This window comes from Macaca nemestrina, chromosome 8, assembly GCF_043159975.1.
Source record: "Macaca nemestrina isolate mMacNem1 chromosome 8, mMacNem.hap1, whole genome shotgun sequence".
Lineage (NCBI taxonomy): Eukaryota > Metazoa > Chordata > Mammalia > Primates > Cercopithecidae > Macaca > Macaca nemestrina.
Window position 1 is genome coordinate 8284687 of NC_092132.1, and position 18155 is coordinate 8302841.

Here is an 18155-nt window from a genome sequence, read left to right on the forward strand (position 1 = left end):
CCCATGCTGTTCTCATCATAGTGAGTGAGTCTCAAAAGATCTGACGGTTTTATAAGCATCTGGCATTTCCCGTGCTTGCACTCACTGTCTCTCCTGCTGTCCTGTGAAAAAGTGTCTTCTGCCATGATTGCAAGTTTCCTGAGGCCTCCCCAGTCATGTGGAACTATGAGTCAATTAAACCTCTTTTCTTTATAAATTATCCAGTCTTAGGTATTTATTCATGGCAGTGAGAAAAGAGGCTAATACACTAAATTCGTACTGCAGACAGTGGGGTGCTGCTATTAAGATACATGAAAATGTAAGACCGACTTTGGAACTGGGTGACTAGTAGAGGTTGGAACAGTTTGGAGGCCTCAGAAGAAGGCAGGGAGATGTGGGAAAGTTTGGAACCTCCTAGAAACTTGTTGAATGGATTTGACAAAAATGCTGATAGTGATATGGACAATGAAGTCCAGGCTGAAGTGGTCTCAGATGGAGATGAGGAACTTGTGAAATGGAGTAAAGGTCACCCTTGCTATGCTTCAGCAAAGGAGCTAGTGGCATCTTGCCTCTGCTCCAGAGATCTGTTGAACTTTGAACTTGAGAGAGATGATTTAGGGTATCTGACAGAAGAAATTTCTCTCTCTCTCTCTCTCTCTCTCTCTCTCTCTCTTTGTAGATGGAGTTTCACTCCTGTTGTCCAGGCTGGAGTGCAATGGCATGATCTTGGCTCACCGCAATCTCCACCTCCAGGGTTCAAGTAAGTCTCCTGCCTCAGTCTCCCGAGTAGCTGGGATTACAGGCATGTGCCACTACCACACCAGGCTAATTTTGTATTTTTAGTAGAGATGGGGTTTCTCCATGTTGGTCAGGCTGGTCTCGAACTCCCAACCTGAGGTGATCTGCCTGCCTTGGCCTCCCAAACTGCTGGGATTACAGGCGTGAGCCACATTGCCTAGATTAAATGCATGATTTGACTCTTAGGAACAAGATTTCTTCTAAGGATTTTGAGGTCGGTTCCTCTCAAGGTCCCTCCTGAACTGCATTGCCTATTTATAGTTTTATTTGACCCCCTGCAAATCTTCCCCACACATATGCCAACACAAACACAAATCAATATGCTTCTACACACACAGGCCTAATATGCATATCATAAACCATGCCAGCACATGCGTGCGCATGCACACACACACACACATTTTTCTTCTTTACTTATATAGCACCTATTATGCTTTACATTTTATTTTAGTGATCATACTCTTTGAAATATTTTTATGACCTTCATCATTAACTTGTATTACTATATTATTTCACTTTGAGTACATTTTTAGGCTTGAACTTATCTTTACTTCCCAATAGACTAAAGGTAGATACTTAAGCAGTCAAAATGTTGACATTCTGCTATTATTTTATCTGTACCTAGTAAACTGCATTATGCACCAGCAGAAACACATAATAAACACTCACCAAAAGCATTTAGTTTAAAAATATCATAGTTAATATAGTTAGGCTCTGTGTCCCCACCCAAATCTCATCTCAAATTTTAATTCCCATGTGTCAAGGGATGGACCTGGTCAGAGGTGGTTGGATCATAGAGGCTGTTTCCTCCATGCTGTTCTTGTGACAGTGAGTGAGTTCTCATGAGGTCTGATGGTTTAAAACTGTTTGGCATTTCCTCCCTGGCTCTCTCTCTCTCTGGCTGCCATATAAGACGTGCCTCGCTTCCCCGTCACCTTCCACCATGATTGTAAGTTTCCTGAGGCCTCTCCAGCCATGTGGAACTGTGAGTCAATTAAACATCTTTTATTTATAAATTAGCCAGTCTCAGGTAGTTCTTTACAGTAGTGTGACAATGGACTGATACAGTAATTAATGAACACATTGCCAATTTTTATACATTTTATTAAGAGTTTGTAAGTTTACAACTTCCAGATCTTACACTGATGTAATGAAACATTTGAGCAAGTAAGAGTCATTTATTACATGTATTGAAAATAATAGTAATGAATGTAAGTATATTTAAACATTATATCTAAAATCATATTTAGATTCAGTTTCTGTTAATATTTAATGACTTTCCTTCTAGTATGTAATTGATAATTTTTTTTTTCTTGAGACAGAGTCTCACTCTATCACCCAGCATGGAGTGCAGTGGTGCTATCTCCATTCATTGCAAGCTTCGCCTTCCAAGTTCAGGCCATTCTCCTGCCTCAGCCTCCAGAGTAGCTGGGACTACAAGTGCCTGCCATCACGTCTGGCTAATTATTTTTAATTTAGTTTTAGTAGAGACGGGATTTCACCATGTTAGCCAGGATAGTCTTGATCTCCTGACCTTGTGATCTGCCCACGTTGGCCTCCCAAAGTTCTGGGATTACAGGCGTGAGCCACTGAGCCTGGCTGATAATTTTACATTATGCAGAGTGGAGATCATAATACATACCATTTGTTCTCCTATTTTCAATTAATATTACATGGTGAATATTTTTATATCTTCAAAATGTTGTCAAACATATTTACACATGCATGTGTAAATCAATAATACAATTTAGATATCTTAGTGGAACCATGCAACAATAGGACTAAAATAAATACATTAACAGAATATTTTCTCTCATATGGATACTTCCTTTAAGCCAAAGCTATTTATTACTAAAAAGACTGAGTAAGCTTATTTAGTAAGCTAAAATTAGATATCCACAGCACCTTCTTTATCACAGAAATTAATGAGGTGGGATACTTAATACCCCCACACAGTACAGGGTGGCTGATATGTATGATAGAAATTTCAGTCCTTAAAAGTTAAACGGCTCTATTCACTTATTTTGAGGCTCTGTGAATGAGAATAAGGAGGTAACATTAGACAAGTTTTCTGCTCTTAGTATATGAGTGATCTATTTAAAGGATTACAGATGTACATATGAAATAGTTACAGAACCATCCCGGGGATGAGATGAGTAGGAACGCACAGCGTAGACAGCACATGGTAGTGTAATGTGGAGGTGGAGTGTCAGTTTGGATGGGTGCAATCCATGGAGGCTTCCTGGAGAAGATGGACTTAGCTCTGGTTTCTGAATAACAGAGTATGGTAGAATAACATTTATTCATGGCCTATTACACATCAGTCTTCATCTTTGGACACCTTCACAGAATCACTGTGAAACCATTCTCATTTGATACACAGGTCTTGAACACTAGCTCCACATATCTGCTCTTGAAGTGGCACTGTTAATAAGACACTTAGAAAGAACAGGGACAGCATTGAGGCAGGGAATGAAGCAAGTAAGAGCCTAGGGAGGCATGAGATCTGGGTGTGAACCCAGGCAGGTCACAAGCCAGGTGTGTAAGAGGTGAGATTCAGTGTGATGTTTTATAGTGGGTTGACAGCATGTCTAAGATGAGATTGAATAGACACTGTAGGATCATGTGGTGGAAGACATCAAATAGCAAAGAGGAATCACTCATGACTATACCCCATGATGCTGATTCTCCCAGTGGAATCCCATTTATGCTCTGACTGCAATTTTCCATTTGCTTGACTGAAATCTGCTTAGAAATACAAGCTCAATTCGTTTACAAGTAAGTCTGTGGTCTGTATACATTTATATGTGTGTGTGTGTGTGTGTGCAATCACAAAATTCCATCTTCTCCATTATGGTGAAAATACAATTAATGCATTTTTCAATGATAGTGAAATGGGGGCCCTTTTAAATACACACACCCTTTTACAGATTTGTAGTCAAAATGAATTATTTTCTATTTTACTGTGGTCCTTAAGTATTAATATCCACCCCTCATAGAGTTTGGGGTCTAATGGACAAGGTCAGCTGCAACAGGTACTACAGAGAAGAGGTACATAGCACTTTGACAATGTCTAATTTTAATTCCAGGAAGTCTTCCACAAGGAAACATTTACTGATTTTAAATTTCTAGGAAGAAAAACCTGTACAAATGCAGAAGGAAGGAATGCTTAAACCGAGGCGATAGCATACCAGATACCCTGTGTTTTGATAGATCAAGGCTTATATTAGGAACAGGACAGAAGAAACCCTGTGGTTGAAGTGCAGAGATCAAGAGGAAACAGCAAGTCACATGAAAAAAAAACATATGGACAGGGCTGGATCATGCGAGGTTTGCAGTTTGAGGTAATGATCTGGTTTTCACTCCCTCCCCCCAAAATGAGGAACCATTGATGAATTTTAAGCAGAGTCCTGATATCATCAGATTTCATTTAAAAGAAGGAAATAGGATGAAGAGAAAAATTAGAAACTAAGCGCTAAAAGATCAATGACTGTATGAAGATAAACCAAGAACCACCAGCAATCAGCACTGTTAATAGTACTGGCATGCTGTAGGAAAAATCGGGGTTTTGCAGAAGGGTACAAGAGAAATGAGAAGAAAATGTCGCTTCTATATCTCAATCTACAGGGAGATACAGTACTTACACTGATGAATGCAGTGCAGAGTGATACATGAGAAACTAAAGTAATTAGATTAAGATCGGAGGTTCTGGAGTCAGCCAATCTAATTTAAATCCAGGTCCTGGCACTTATCAGAGGTGAGAGGCACAGCCAATTACCTAGTTGCTGTGAACACCTCTCTTTGTTTCCATAAAATGTGAAGAACCATAACTCTCATTGTAAAGGGCTTGGAGAAGGATTAAATAACATGTTGTGGAATAAAGCATTGAGCCCAGAGCATATACAATCACTAAAGAATCTTAGGTACAACTATTTTTAAAGAATTGTCATTGTTGCTATCACAATGTCATTCTTAAAATCATTGTAATCAACATTGTTTTAAGAGGCTTAATAGACACTTTTTTTTGTATAGTCAATTTCAGAGATGATAAAAGTTTGAGATGGAGTCTACCAGGAATTCTAAAGAATATCCCACAGTTCAGAAATTAATCTGCTACAACCAACTTTTGTTGAGCTTTGGAAGTAGTTTAGAGTTAATTCTCAGTATAAGATGAGAGCTACGATAATTCCCTTTTTACTGATAAAGAAACTGAGGTATTGAGACATTAAGTAATTTCCAGGGATCATTCAGTTGGTAAGCAGAGGAACTGGAATTTGGATCCAAAGGTCTGGCTACAGAATGGACATGCTTAACCACTAAGCAGCAATGCCTCTGCTATGTTAAAATGGTCAGTGGTAAGGGTGACTAGTACAATACTGTCATTTGATTTCCAATTTCTGCATTGTGTGGTATGCACACTACCGGACAAAAAGCCTATTCTTTTGCAAAAAATGACTTGGGAAAGTCATGGAAAAGGACACGACCCAAAGGCCATGTTATCATTTTTTCCTTTATTTAAGATTTCAACCTCAAAGATGAACCCTGGGTCGTGCATATCATGGAGCTTAATGTACTATTCCATCACCAGGGCCAAGGAAAGCTGCATTCACAGATGGATTGTGTCTGCAGGCAGCCTTGAACTTCTTGTGTTCAGTTGAATAAATGATTTTCTTTGGTAATGCAACATTTGAAGCAGCTGGATAGCTAGATTATTCCACAGCATCTGAACACCCACCAACAAAATGATGAAAGCTTGAGACAATTTGGTTTGCTCAGAGAAGTGTTATTGCTCAAGCTAGCCAACCGTCACTAACGTTTCTGTATAAAGCCGATAAGTTCAGAGGTCTCTGGGATGAGCAGAGGCATGTGAAATCAGAAGATGCGTGCTGTCTACATCCTTCAAGGCCAGCTCAAATGTTGTCTCCTCCCTGACCACTGGAAGCAGAACAAATGGCAGGCAAAACACTCAGTGTACACTTCTCCTATGTTAGCACGAATTCCAGCATATTAGACATGTAGCCCTCTTGCCTTCTCAGAAGCACATTTTGTGGATGCTGATGAGAGTCATTTTATCATTCTTTCCTTACTCAAAGACCTTGAGCGCATGTGAAAAATTGTTTTACCCACGACTTGAACAATACTGTTGGCAGTGCTCTGGTTACTCTCAATTTCCTGCTTGCTCAACCTCCATCTCCCTGCTAGCTCAGCTTGTGGCCACCTCCTCTAGAATGCTGCATGTGGAATCACACAATGTTCAACTGAATAATTCCTCCTCTGCCTGCTGCCCCACTCCAATGCCACTGCCTACCAGTTCATCCTTTCGCAGTTACATAACCACAGTCTGGCCACGTCTCTTCATGATCCTCCGGTCTCCTCCTCAATGGGAGATGTCTTTTTTTTTTTTTTTTTTTAATTCACCAAAAGGATAAAGGGTGAGAGTGCAAGTGTTTTGTAGCCAAGCAGTTGTGCTTATTAATAGATTTGTTCCAGGCTTATCAAATATATCAAAGAAGCCTTCCTTTGGTCCCAAATCCATGGCATGTAGCAGATTGGGCAGAACGGGATGGAGTTTGTTGGAGTGGGGTAGGTTACTGTTTAGACTCACACTTATGCTTTTCCTTTCACATCAGGCTCTCCATGAGGACCCTCTGTCACCCAACTCTTCATTTATGGTGCTCTTGTTCCCTCTCATGGACTTGGTGTCTCTCACTGACTCAACTGCACTTGTTAAACTGTCTGAAGCTCGTGGATGGCAGTCATGATTGAAGAATTTAGTCCAGGTGGTAGCCAGAGCTACTTAAATGCTTTCTGTATCAGCCATGGTAAAATGTTTTATTTATTGTTTTAATGGCGTTTCCTTTGTTTAGAGATAGAATGAAATACTGGCACAGTCTGTATCTGTAATCTGAAAGAGGAGATTAACTATTTCTAGTCTTTAAAGAAAATCCAGTATATTTTGAATCTTAATGCACAGCATCTGTATTGCTTTTGTAAGGCAATGATAAAAAAAAAAAAAAAAGTACCGCAAACTAAGTGACTTGAGACACAGAAATTTACTCTGTCACAGTTCTGGAAGCCAGAAGTCTGTGAGATCAAGCGGTGAGCAGTGCTGGTTCCTTAGGAGGGAGGCGAGGGAGAATTTGCCATGTGCCACGCCCCCAGCATCTGCGGATTTGCTGGCATTCTTTGGCACTATCTGACTTGTTGAAACATCAGCCCAATAACCACCTTCATGGTCATGTGGCGTTCTACCTGTGTGCATTTCTGTTTTCAAATTTCCCCTATTTATAGTACCAGTGATATCAGATTAGAATCCCCCCTAACAACCTAATTTAATTTGATTACCTTTATAAAGACTCTCTCCGAATAAAATCACATTCTGAAGTACCTGGGGTTAGGATTTCAACATAGGAATATTTGGGGGACACGTAAAAGTTTTAAGTAAATAAATAAAACTTTGAAAAGGATAAGCACTTCATTAATAGATGGCTGCTCTCCTTTTATTCATATATGTCTCCTAAGGGTTTTGTTGCCCTAGCCTACACATAGACACACGCACAAGGGGAATTTTGGAGTTTTAGAAGAAAAGCACAAAACTGTTACTGACATTCCAAACTGTGAGACAAACTTGACAATTCTAGTCTCCTCCATGCAGAGATATTTTTCACAGTTTCATAAACACTGACTTGGGGTTAGGTGGCTTTGGTTTTGATAGCCAGACTTTTACTTCAAAATTGTATAACCTTGGAAAGTGACCTCATTTTTTTGCATTTCAATTTGTCATCTATGAAGTTAGAATAAAAATCCACATATTTAAATACTAGATGACATGTTTTCAGTAGTGCCAAGGAGAGCAAGTGATAAGTTGAAGGATTGAAATAAAGTTAGCTCTCCACCATAGACCTGTTTTATTAGGGAAGATAATGATACTTAAAGCACTCTGACAGCTCAGTGAACATAAGCGGATTAATTTATCTTTTTACTCTGACTTTTAGAGAACCAAATACGATTTAAAAATTTAAACTTTGCCTATATCTGCCTTCATCTGATTATATGAGGTCTTATCTCTTTTAAATGTGTTGGGATCCCAAAGCTGATTTTATTATTTACTCTGTATCAACCTATTTTGAAGTCAGTAGATAAAGGCATAGGAAGGCAATACAGTTTGAATATACAACAAATATCTCAGACTTTTTTTTTTTTTTTTTTTTTTTTTTTTTAATGAGGCAGCTTCTTGTAGTAGGAAAAAAAAACCTGGATTAGGGATCAGTGACTTGGATTAGAGTTCTGGACTTTCTACCTCCTTTAGGTACATCACTCAACACTTCTAAGTCTCTGATGTCTTTAGTTAAAAACAGATCGAATTACCTCCCTCATAATATTGTAATTGTCAAAATGGAAAATATGGGAGAAGTGCCTACTACATAGTCACCACCTGGTACCTAGCTAGTACATTTATATTAAGCCCCACATGCACAATCTATGAAAAATGAAATCCTTATCACTGCAACTTTCTCTATGTATGGGTTTTCATAAGAGAAAATTAACTCGAATCAGGTGTTTTAAACATTTATGACATATTTTTTAGGTATAACAAAGAAGGTGCTAAGATGATTGCAGAAAGGTATGTGCAAGGAAAAATATAACTAGATGAAGCCCCAGAATAAGTAAGAAGAATTTCAGCACATATTTTCCAATATTAAATTAGTAAGTTAAAAGCAGCTATAATGGTTCACCTTTTTGTCTTCTAAACCACTCACTCCTAAAATGAGAAGACACAAATTACACTTATCACACTCCATGATATACATACTTTTTAAGCACTTGATTTCTATATTGTTTGTATGTTTCCTCTACCAAAATGTGAGCAATTTTGACACACAAAAAGCCAGGTCTCGTATTTTAATGCCACAGACAGAAAGGCAGACATTGGAGTCACACAGCTGGAATTGCTTCCAGATCTAAATTTACCCGCCGTGTCACCTTTGGCAAGTTACTAAGGCTATCTGAACTTCACTTTCCTGAACTATAGAAGTGAAGCCAATATTTGTTTTAAGCTGATAGCACTGTTGTGGAGACTAGATGAATTGTACACACTTAGAATGACAACGGGCATATGGCAAGCAGCTCAGTAAGATTTAGCTATTATGTCATTCCAACAGGAGCCAGCAAAATCCTCAAATTTGAAATCCAGATTTCCTGAATTATCAGATATCCTGAATCTAAAATTTATCCATTTGTTGTTCACTCACTCATTTACTTACCCATTCTGCATTTAGTGAGAACCTACCATTTGCTGAGAATTTGTATGTCCACATAGTCTCATACCCACTTACATTCATTTTCAGAATCAACTGACATTACCTAAATAATCTCAAACACTCAGACATACTCTAGCTTCGATCTTCTAGGATTCTAAAATGACTGTGAGGGTTCTTCATTTGAATACACGTTTAATGTTTCCTGATAAAGAAAAAAAAATAAGTCTCATCAATTGTCTTTATCATTATGTCAGAGACATGTGAACCAAAGCAATTCCATCTTAATTAAACAGTAGCTGGGTAAAATCAGGTGCAAACCTACTGGGCTGCATTCCCAGATGGTTGAGGCAATCTAAGTTACAGGATAAGACAGTAGGTTGGCATAAAATACAGGTCATAAGGACCTTGCTGATAAAACAGATTGCAGTAAAGGAGCTGGCTCAAACTCATGGCGATGAGTTTGACGTCTGGTTGTCCTCACTGCTTGCTACACTCCCACCAGTGCCATGACAGTTTACAAATGCCGTGGCAACATCAGGAAGTTACCTTATATGGTATAAAAAAGGGAGGCATGAATAATTCATCCCTTAGCATATCATCAAGAAATAACTATAAAAAAAGGGTCAACAAGCAGCCCTTGGGGCTGATCTGCCTATTAAGTAGCCATTCTTTTATTCCTTTACTTTCTTAATAAACTTGCTTTCAGTTTGCACTGTGGACTCTCCCTGAATTCTTTCTTGCATGAGATCCAAGAACCCTCTCTTGGATCTGGATTGGGACCCCTTTCCTGTAACAATTAGAATGACCTGGGTTTTAGGCCAAATACACATGGGAAAAATTATGTTTACGACAAAATATTTCCAGAAAAGTGATTTGCAAACTCATATTGAGTAACTGGATGTTGGGTTTAATCTTTTCTTAGGGCACTTTTATACAGTGAGAGAGAGAGACTGGGAGGGAGGGAGGGAAAGGGGAAGAATGAGGAGGAGAAGGGGGAGAGGATGAAAGGGGAGGAGGGGAGAGGAGGGAAGGGGAGAAAACGAGAGAGTTCTTCCTCCAAACTATTTCTTAGATATTTTCAATTTTATAAATGCTTTCATTCCTTCTGGCAACAGCAAAATGAACAAGCACATAGTATGGGGAGAAATGCGGCCCCATAAAAACTGCTCCGAGTGAGTGGGTGATGGCCTCCCTCGGAACCTATAAATGTTTTATCAGCAGGTTCTGCTTCCTCAGAGTCAAGGCTGGGCAAGCCTAGTAAGTGCTGTTGAAATGCGGGAAGTGGCAATCTTATTTGAAGAAGAGGTCGAGGAAGCAATCCAAGCCCTGTTTCAATGACTAGGATTTGCAATGCACAGAGCCCAGTGAGTGGCACTTCAAACAAATTCTACCGATCCATACTGGGATGCAGATGTCTGTTTTGCTGATGCCTTGTTTCCCTAAAGGGGAAAAGCCATAGGCACCTTCATATGGTGAAACCGTTGACAGTGAAAAAAAGAAAAATTAAATAAATAGTGAAAGCAAAGCAAAAAACAACAACATGCAGGGGGTGGTGCTTGTGAAAAAGATCATTCTCTGAGAATGAAATGGAGCCTTTCCACTATAGGAAAAGGTGGATTTGGGCAATGCCTCCCACTGCTAACCCCCTTCCACTTGATCCTTGAATGTCATTAAAGTAAATTTAGCATAAACCCAAAGTCAAGAACAGATTACAAGAGAAGAAAGGGATTCTGTGAACATAGCATACGTCAGTTTATCATAGTCTGTATATGTAAGGGCATTAGTGTATTAGTAGTGAGGGAAGATTGAAGAAAATTTAACCATTTGACATGATCTTTTCTATATTAGAAAAATACCCTATACATATTATAGATCATGCTTAGGAGGAAATTATGACTAAAATGCTGGAAGTAAGGAATACAAAGAGACTACTACTGGGATTTTTCAAACACAATTTAATAATTAAGAGGGTGTCCATGTCTGGGGCAAAGATGTAGTAAATACTTAGGAGGCACAAAAATATATAAGACCTAGTCATTTGGAATAGAAATTAAGGGAGTGGGAGGTGATATCCAGATGTAAACTATAAATAGTTGTATTCTACATCCTTTCTCCTTTTCTTTCTTCATTTTTTTCTAATATAACCTCTATATTTTAAAAAATGTGTATACCAGACATTGTGCAGCAGACTGCAATTTCCAAGAGCAATTCCACCACTAAATCTCATCACTCATTTTATTCCTGCAATGGGATGTTGACACTTCCCCATTAATCAGTAAGATCTCCTTTACCTCTCCTTGAATATGAGCATGAGCCAGGCTTTGCAGCCAGGTTCTAATGAATATTATGTGAGGTGAATGACTTTTAGTCACATTTGAGATTAGGCTACAAAGGTGATTGAGTTTGTGCTAGAGCAGTTTTCTCTCAGGATAACAGCCATTGAAAGCAGTTGCCATGTTGTGAGGAAGCCCCATCCATATGAAGAGGCCACGTGTAGATATTCTGACCAATAATTCCATCTCAGCTCTCAACTAATAGCATCAATTTGCAGCCTCATAAGTGATCCTTCACATAATGCCATTCTTGTAGCCACCCTAGATGATATTGAGGCAGAGATGAGCTATACTCACCTACCTCTATCCAACTTGCACATCTCTCAGTCAAATGCTGTCATTGCTTTTAGCTATTATGTTTTGAGTAAATATATTAGCAATTACAGAGACATTCTATCATATTATGATATTGCAAGGTTGAATATTACTGATTCTAATAACATATTCTCATATATTAGACAAACACTCAATATTAGTAAAATTAGATCAATACAAAAATCATGTTTATGGTAAAGGGAGGTATAACAGAAGGGTAATTAAATTGCTTAGTGATTGATGCCTATTTTAGATGCTTATTGCTCCTGCTAGACTTGATTCTTAGGACAGGATGATTTCAGGATCCCACACTATGTGCCCATGAACATGACCCTTTGTGACAAAGAACCAGTCACTGCTGAGATGTCTCAACAATAACAACAACAACAAAGGGTTTTCCCATATGCTTATACATTATTTGGAAGATATTTTAAATTGTCACTTGTTAGGCCCATGGTGAGTTGAAAAAGACAACTTCAGATATTCTTCCTTTCTAAACTTCCATCTGTAGTTTGTTTGTTTGTTTGTTTGTTTGTTTTACACAATCCGTCTTTACTAACAAGTGATTTGTAGAGAATTTGTATGCCATATATGGGCATTCTGATGTGTAAGTGAGCAAATGACATTTGTGTGACAGTTCACAAGCTCTATGCAGATATACTTTAGATATTTGTCCATGCCCAAATGTCATGCTGAAATGTATGTAGTTCCCAATGTTGGAGGTGGTGCGAGGTGTTTGGGTCATAGGGGCAGATCTCTTATGACTTGGTGCTATCCTTGTGATAGTGACAGAGTTCTCATGAGATCTGGTTGTTGTAAAGTGTGGCACCTCCCTGCCACCCCTACAGTGCCACCTCTTGCTCTTGTTCCCACCAGGTACAGTGCTGGCTCCTGCTTCACCTTCCACCATGATTGTAAGTTTGCCAAGGTCTCACCAGAAGCTGAGGAGATGCCAACAGCATGCTGCCTGTACAGCCTGCAGAACCATGAGCCAATTAAACCTCTTTTCTTCATAAATTACCTAGTCTTGGGTATTTCTTTATAGTAATACAAGAATGCCCTAATACACATAGAAACCACAAAACAGACCTTAATCTTCTATCACAGTTTCTGGGGCCAGGCACCATAAATATGTACGTAACAGTGCTCCTGGGCCATCAGCCTTGAGTTCACTCTCTTGACTATATTTAAGGTGACAAGTGTTGGATGACAAATTCGTGGAGCAATGGCAGGACTTCATTTTCTTCATGGGTGTGTGGATTTATTGTAATTGTAACTAGCATTGTGTTTAAAAAGGAACAAACCCTTTGGTTTAAATAGAGTGATTAAGATTATTGTCTTTGCTGTGAATAAACACATAAAGGTAACAATACTACCTGGTCTGGGGTGGGAGACAGCTTGGACATTAGGATCTGAATCTAATCTTTTAACAGTCTGAGGGATCTAGGAGAGGATAATAGTGCATTTGAGTGAAAAAAAAAACTTGAGAATCTCAAAGTGGATAAGCAGACTTATTCTGGCAGTCAATAATTCATGATCACCAGTCGTTTCATTGAGTTGTCCAAAGTCTTTACAAGACTTTGTGTCAAATAAACATGGATTCAAGTTGATGCTTGTCCATTAACTTGTTACCGATTATTTAACCTGTAAAAAGCCTAATTAAACGCACTTAAAGTGTATAACAATGTGCTAGGCATGTAACCAGTACTCAGTGAAAGACAGCTTCTAGAACGGCATGCCAACGGGCACCATTACACTATGAGAACTTGGCTAGTGTTGTTGTTATCTGAGGGAGTTGGTAGCTCATCCCGATACGATGTCAGACAAAGGATCTATGCCAGAGATGAGGACTTGGGAGTAATGATTATGTAGGATGTAGTTAGAATTATTGGAGTAGTAGATTCAAAATATCCACAAGTTAAACTCAAGGAGATCCAGAGATTAAACAAAAAGAGACACAGGAGAACCCAACAGTACTATGTATAAGGTTGAGGTAGAAGAGGAAGACACAGAAGAGTTACTGATAGGAAGATACGTAGGAAGAAACAAATGAACTGGGCAAGAACAATGGAAACTAAAAAAGAGAGTTTTACATAGAATCTTAACAGGAAGCCAACAAATATTTGTCATCAATATATTCCACTGTATTCCATTCCCTATTTTCAGTGTGTCTGGGGACCTCTGTAGTGTAAGTGGAATATTTAGCCTATCTAATAATAACCATAAAGCAAGCAATTAATCCTTAATATATTGGAAAGAAGCAGCTTCCCAATAGGTAGATATTTCCCTAGGTGAGTGCTAGAACAGTTAATCCTTACTGTAAGTCAGCAGTGTGTTAGATTTATTTATCTTGGAATGGATTCGTTCAACTCCTGTGGTTTTCTTCCTTATATCTAGTAACTGTCATGCTGAGTGACTAGGTGGGTTTGTTCTGGCTTGAGGAAAGACCAAATTCAAAGGGAAGTGGGGGTCCATTTCTAAAAGGAAGCATTTCCTAACAAAGCCCTGTGGGGGGGTTACCAACAGGGTATCTTCTGAGACAAAGCAGATACCACCTTCACTCAGATACCACTTCTCTCACTCAGAAGGCAATCTTCTGCATGTGACTAGAGATATTCTAATCAGCCTGCCTAATTACAAAGCCCTGTGAATCACTTTGAAAGAAAAAAAAAAAAAAACTTCCCTACAATAAAGGCAAGAACAAAGACAAACTGACAATCACTTCCCACACTAGCGTGGGATAAACCTACCAGCTGGATTGAGACAGAGTGATTCCAGTTTTCAGAGCCCTGAGTGTGAAGACAGATGTTTAAAAAAAAAAAAGAAGAAGAAGAAGAAAAGGCAAATCAATACGGTTGGAATTTTATTAAAATATGGACTCTACTAAAAACTGTCTAATTCATTAGATAACTATTTACAGGTCACTTGAGGTGTCTATTGGCTTGAATGTATCTCTTCTAGAAGAACAGATGTATGTGTTCAGAAGCTATCAATATTATTACCACTGTATTTTATTATTCTTCCGTAAGTTTGGGGTTTTAATTAATTCAAAGAAAGCCTTAAACAAATTTCATTTGTAAGAGGGCGCATGGCCTAGTGGTCAAATGGTGGCTTTAAAGCACTTTGATCATAACTATGCAAGGTTGTACCTAGAGTGCTCATGGACTCTGGGATTAAATCTCTGCTCTGGCTCAGACTGTCTGTGCCTCAGTTTGCTTATCTGTAAAATGGAAGTGATAATAATGCTACCTTTCTCATAATATTATGTATATGGTTGGGCTGTGCCACACCCAAAATCTCATCTTGAATTGTAATCTTCATAATCCCCCTGTGTCAAAGGAGGGGCCAGGAGGAGGTAATTGAATCATAAGGACAGTTGCCCCCACACTGTTCTCATGATAGTGAGAACCGTGGAAACTGAAAAAGAGAGTGTTTTACATAGAATCTTTTTTTTTGTTATTATACTTTAAGTTCTAGGGTACATGTGTACAATGTGCAGGTTTGTTACATATGTAAACATGTGCCATGTTGGTGTGCTGCGCCCATTAACTCGTCATTTACATTAGGTATCTATCCTAATGCTATCCCTTCCCCCTTCCCCACCCCACAACAGGCACCGGTGTGTGATGTTCCCCTTCCTGCGTCCAAGTGTTCTCATTGTTCAATTCCCACCTATGAGTGAGAACATGCTAATATCCAGAATCTACAAAGAACTAAAGAAATTTACAAGAAAAAATCAAACAACCCCATCAAAAAGTGGGCGAAGGACATGTACATAAAATCTTAACAAGGAGCCAACAAGTATTGTGAGTGGGTTCTCATGAGATCTGATGGTTTTTAAGTGTTTGGTAGTTCCTACTGCGTTCATTCTCCCCATTGCCACCTTGTAAAGAAGGTGCCTTGCTTCCCCTTAGACTTCCACCATAATTGTAAATTTCCTGAGGCTTCCCCAGTCCTGTAAAATTGTGAGTTAATTAAACCTCTTTCCTTTCTAAATTACCCAGTCTTGAGCAGTTCTTTACAGCAGTGTGAGAACGGACTAATACCATTATAAAGTGTATGTGAATTTAGATTTATTAAATATTAGAACTATGTCTAACACATGGGTGTACATAAGTGTTAAGTTCCACAAGCTCATGGTAATTACATGACCTTAAGGTGGGGCACAATTGCCACGATCACCAGGAATAGTTTTCACACAATGCATTTTTAGGTATTTAGTTTTACCTTTCTCTGGTACAAGTCTCCACATGCTCTGCTCTTTGCCAGCCTTGATCTTGTACTGAAATAAATGCAAACCATTCCATGGTGTGATGAAGATTTTCTTAAATTTACTGATTGAGTTTACTTTTATTTATCAAAAAAGAAATATCCGGATGTCTTTCCTCTCTTGTGGGTTACGAAGTTCGGGATGATCAATCTTTCCCATTCAACACAGTCTACTACCCTTTTCTCTGCTTATTATTCACCCATTCTTCAAAGTTTCTTTCTCTTGACTGGGCGCAGTGGCTCATGCCCGTAATCTCAGCACTTTGGGAGGCTGAGATGGACGAATCATGAGGTCAGGAGACTGCTACAATCCTGGCTAACATGGTGAAACCCTGTCACTACCAAAAATACAAAAATTAGCTGAGCGTGGTGGTGCATGCCTATAATCCCAGCTACTTGGGAGGCTGAGGCAGAAGAATCGCTTGAACCCAGGAGGCAGAGGTTGCAGTGAGCTGAGATCGCGCCACTGCACTCCAGCCTGGGCAACAAGAGGGAAACTCCATCTCAAAAAAAAAAAAAGTAAACAAATACAAATTTTAGATATAAATACTACTGCTAAAGACATACGAATCTTAGTGACAGGTTACCTGTATTAAGGTAATACTTTCGGGCCATTGATTCATCATTGATTGAATAAAGATTCCAAAGTAGACACTGTGTTTTCACTGTTATAACCCACTCTTATAAATGCTGCAGGTGCAGATCAACTAAGGAAAATTATGTTTAGCTTCTGTTTATATGCTTGCACACTTTACTGATGCCTTTGAAAATAGATTCTATTTTGAACATGTGTTTGAAATATATATTTTAAAATGAGTTGAACAATGTTTATTCATAAGGTGTTTTGAATCTTGTGACAGCTGAAGTTGATATTGACCAACCTGTGTTTCAATACCAGCTTTAAGTATATGAAATCCACAATGATACTAAAGGTGTCAGTAATTTACTTATTATCATTAGCATAAGACTTTACGAGACATTTTAATTGCAGATCATAATGACAGAACATTTATAACACTGTTCATTAATACATTATTTAATACAAACCTATGAAAAATTTAATTGCTGTTAAATGAAGTGTACCAGATAACATTCCAAGAGATTCAGTTTGCATTAAAAATAGGGCTGCTTCGTGTTTGATGCTATGGGGTAGTCTAGGGAAATATCACATATGGAAGAGTATTTTTTAATATGAAAATTGTTTCAGTACTTAGCAGTTCAGGCCATTCATGGCATTAAAAATAATTTCTAATACACTCAGTAGGCATAGTTTTATAAATATTGTTTCGGGAGGAAATTCCTTCATCATTAATTAGCTATCTACTATTGGGCAGATTATTTAACCTCCCTGAGGTAAGTTTCCTCATCTATAAAATTGAGCAATCCTATAGTACTTACCTGTGGCAGAGGATGTAATTTTCCACATTTAAAAAAAAAACAAAAACCCTCTTTCCCTGTAGAAGTCTCTAGTGGCTTCATCATCCTGGACCAGTAAGCAACCACCACATCTCAGGGTCATAAAACAATAACCATTTACTTCTTGCTACTGCTTGGTATCCACTGGGGCTCTGCTCAGGCCAGCGGCACCCTCATACCACAACCAAGGCTGACAGGGCAGTGTAATTTGGAATACTGGTAGTTGTCACGTCACAGGGAAAGAGAGAACAACAAAGCATATGTTTATTAAGGATTCTACCTATGCTAACTATATTTCGGTTTTGATCATTCTTTACTGAGAAAAACAAGTCATGTAGCCCAAGATCAGTGGAGCTTCAATAACTCTGTTTTGACTACAATAACCCTCTTCTTCTTCATTAACAAAACCATCATTTTGTGCAATGGAAATATACCCAGCTACAATCAAGGGCTCTCTTAATGCTAAAGGTAGCTAAATGCTCCCCATCTCTGGTATTGCAAAGGAGGTATGTTCTTTTTTCCTCATAGCCTATAGTTCCTTTATATTTTCATAAAGGTGTCAACTAACAGCATTCCTGTGTCCTTTTGGAATAGCTCTCTCTTGCAGCATTTATGGAGCGTCAAAGAGGTGTTCTGTTCTCATCAAGGAAAGGTAAACAAGTAATCTAGGCTATACCAGTTACACTCTGTTCTTACAGTTGAAGCACGTGTGAATATCTCAGAGAATATAAAAATGAGTCCCAGACAAAAATAATTTTACTCATAATTAGTTAAATGCAAATTA

At 38.6% G+C, this 18155-nt stretch overlaps 2 long non-coding RNA genes across 6 annotated transcripts in view; one reads left to right on the forward strand and one right to left on the reverse strand.

Annotated features, from left to right (window-relative positions):
• Positions 1-12703, forward strand: part of LOC105488263 (uncharacterized) — a 33057-nt gene extending 20354 nt beyond the window's left edge. Inside the window, exons 2-4 of the long non-coding RNA XR_011606442.1 lie at positions 659-739; positions 6408-6599; positions 12563-12703. This is a non-coding gene — a long non-coding RNA (uncharacterized lncRNA). The remainder of the gene's footprint in view (positions 1-658; positions 740-6407; positions 6600-12562) is intronic.
• The window catches only part of LOC105488264 (uncharacterized), a 266981-nt gene that overhangs the window by 171393 nt on the left and 77433 nt on the right, over positions 1-18155 (reverse strand). The gene's annotated exons all lie outside the window — the stretch shown is intronic.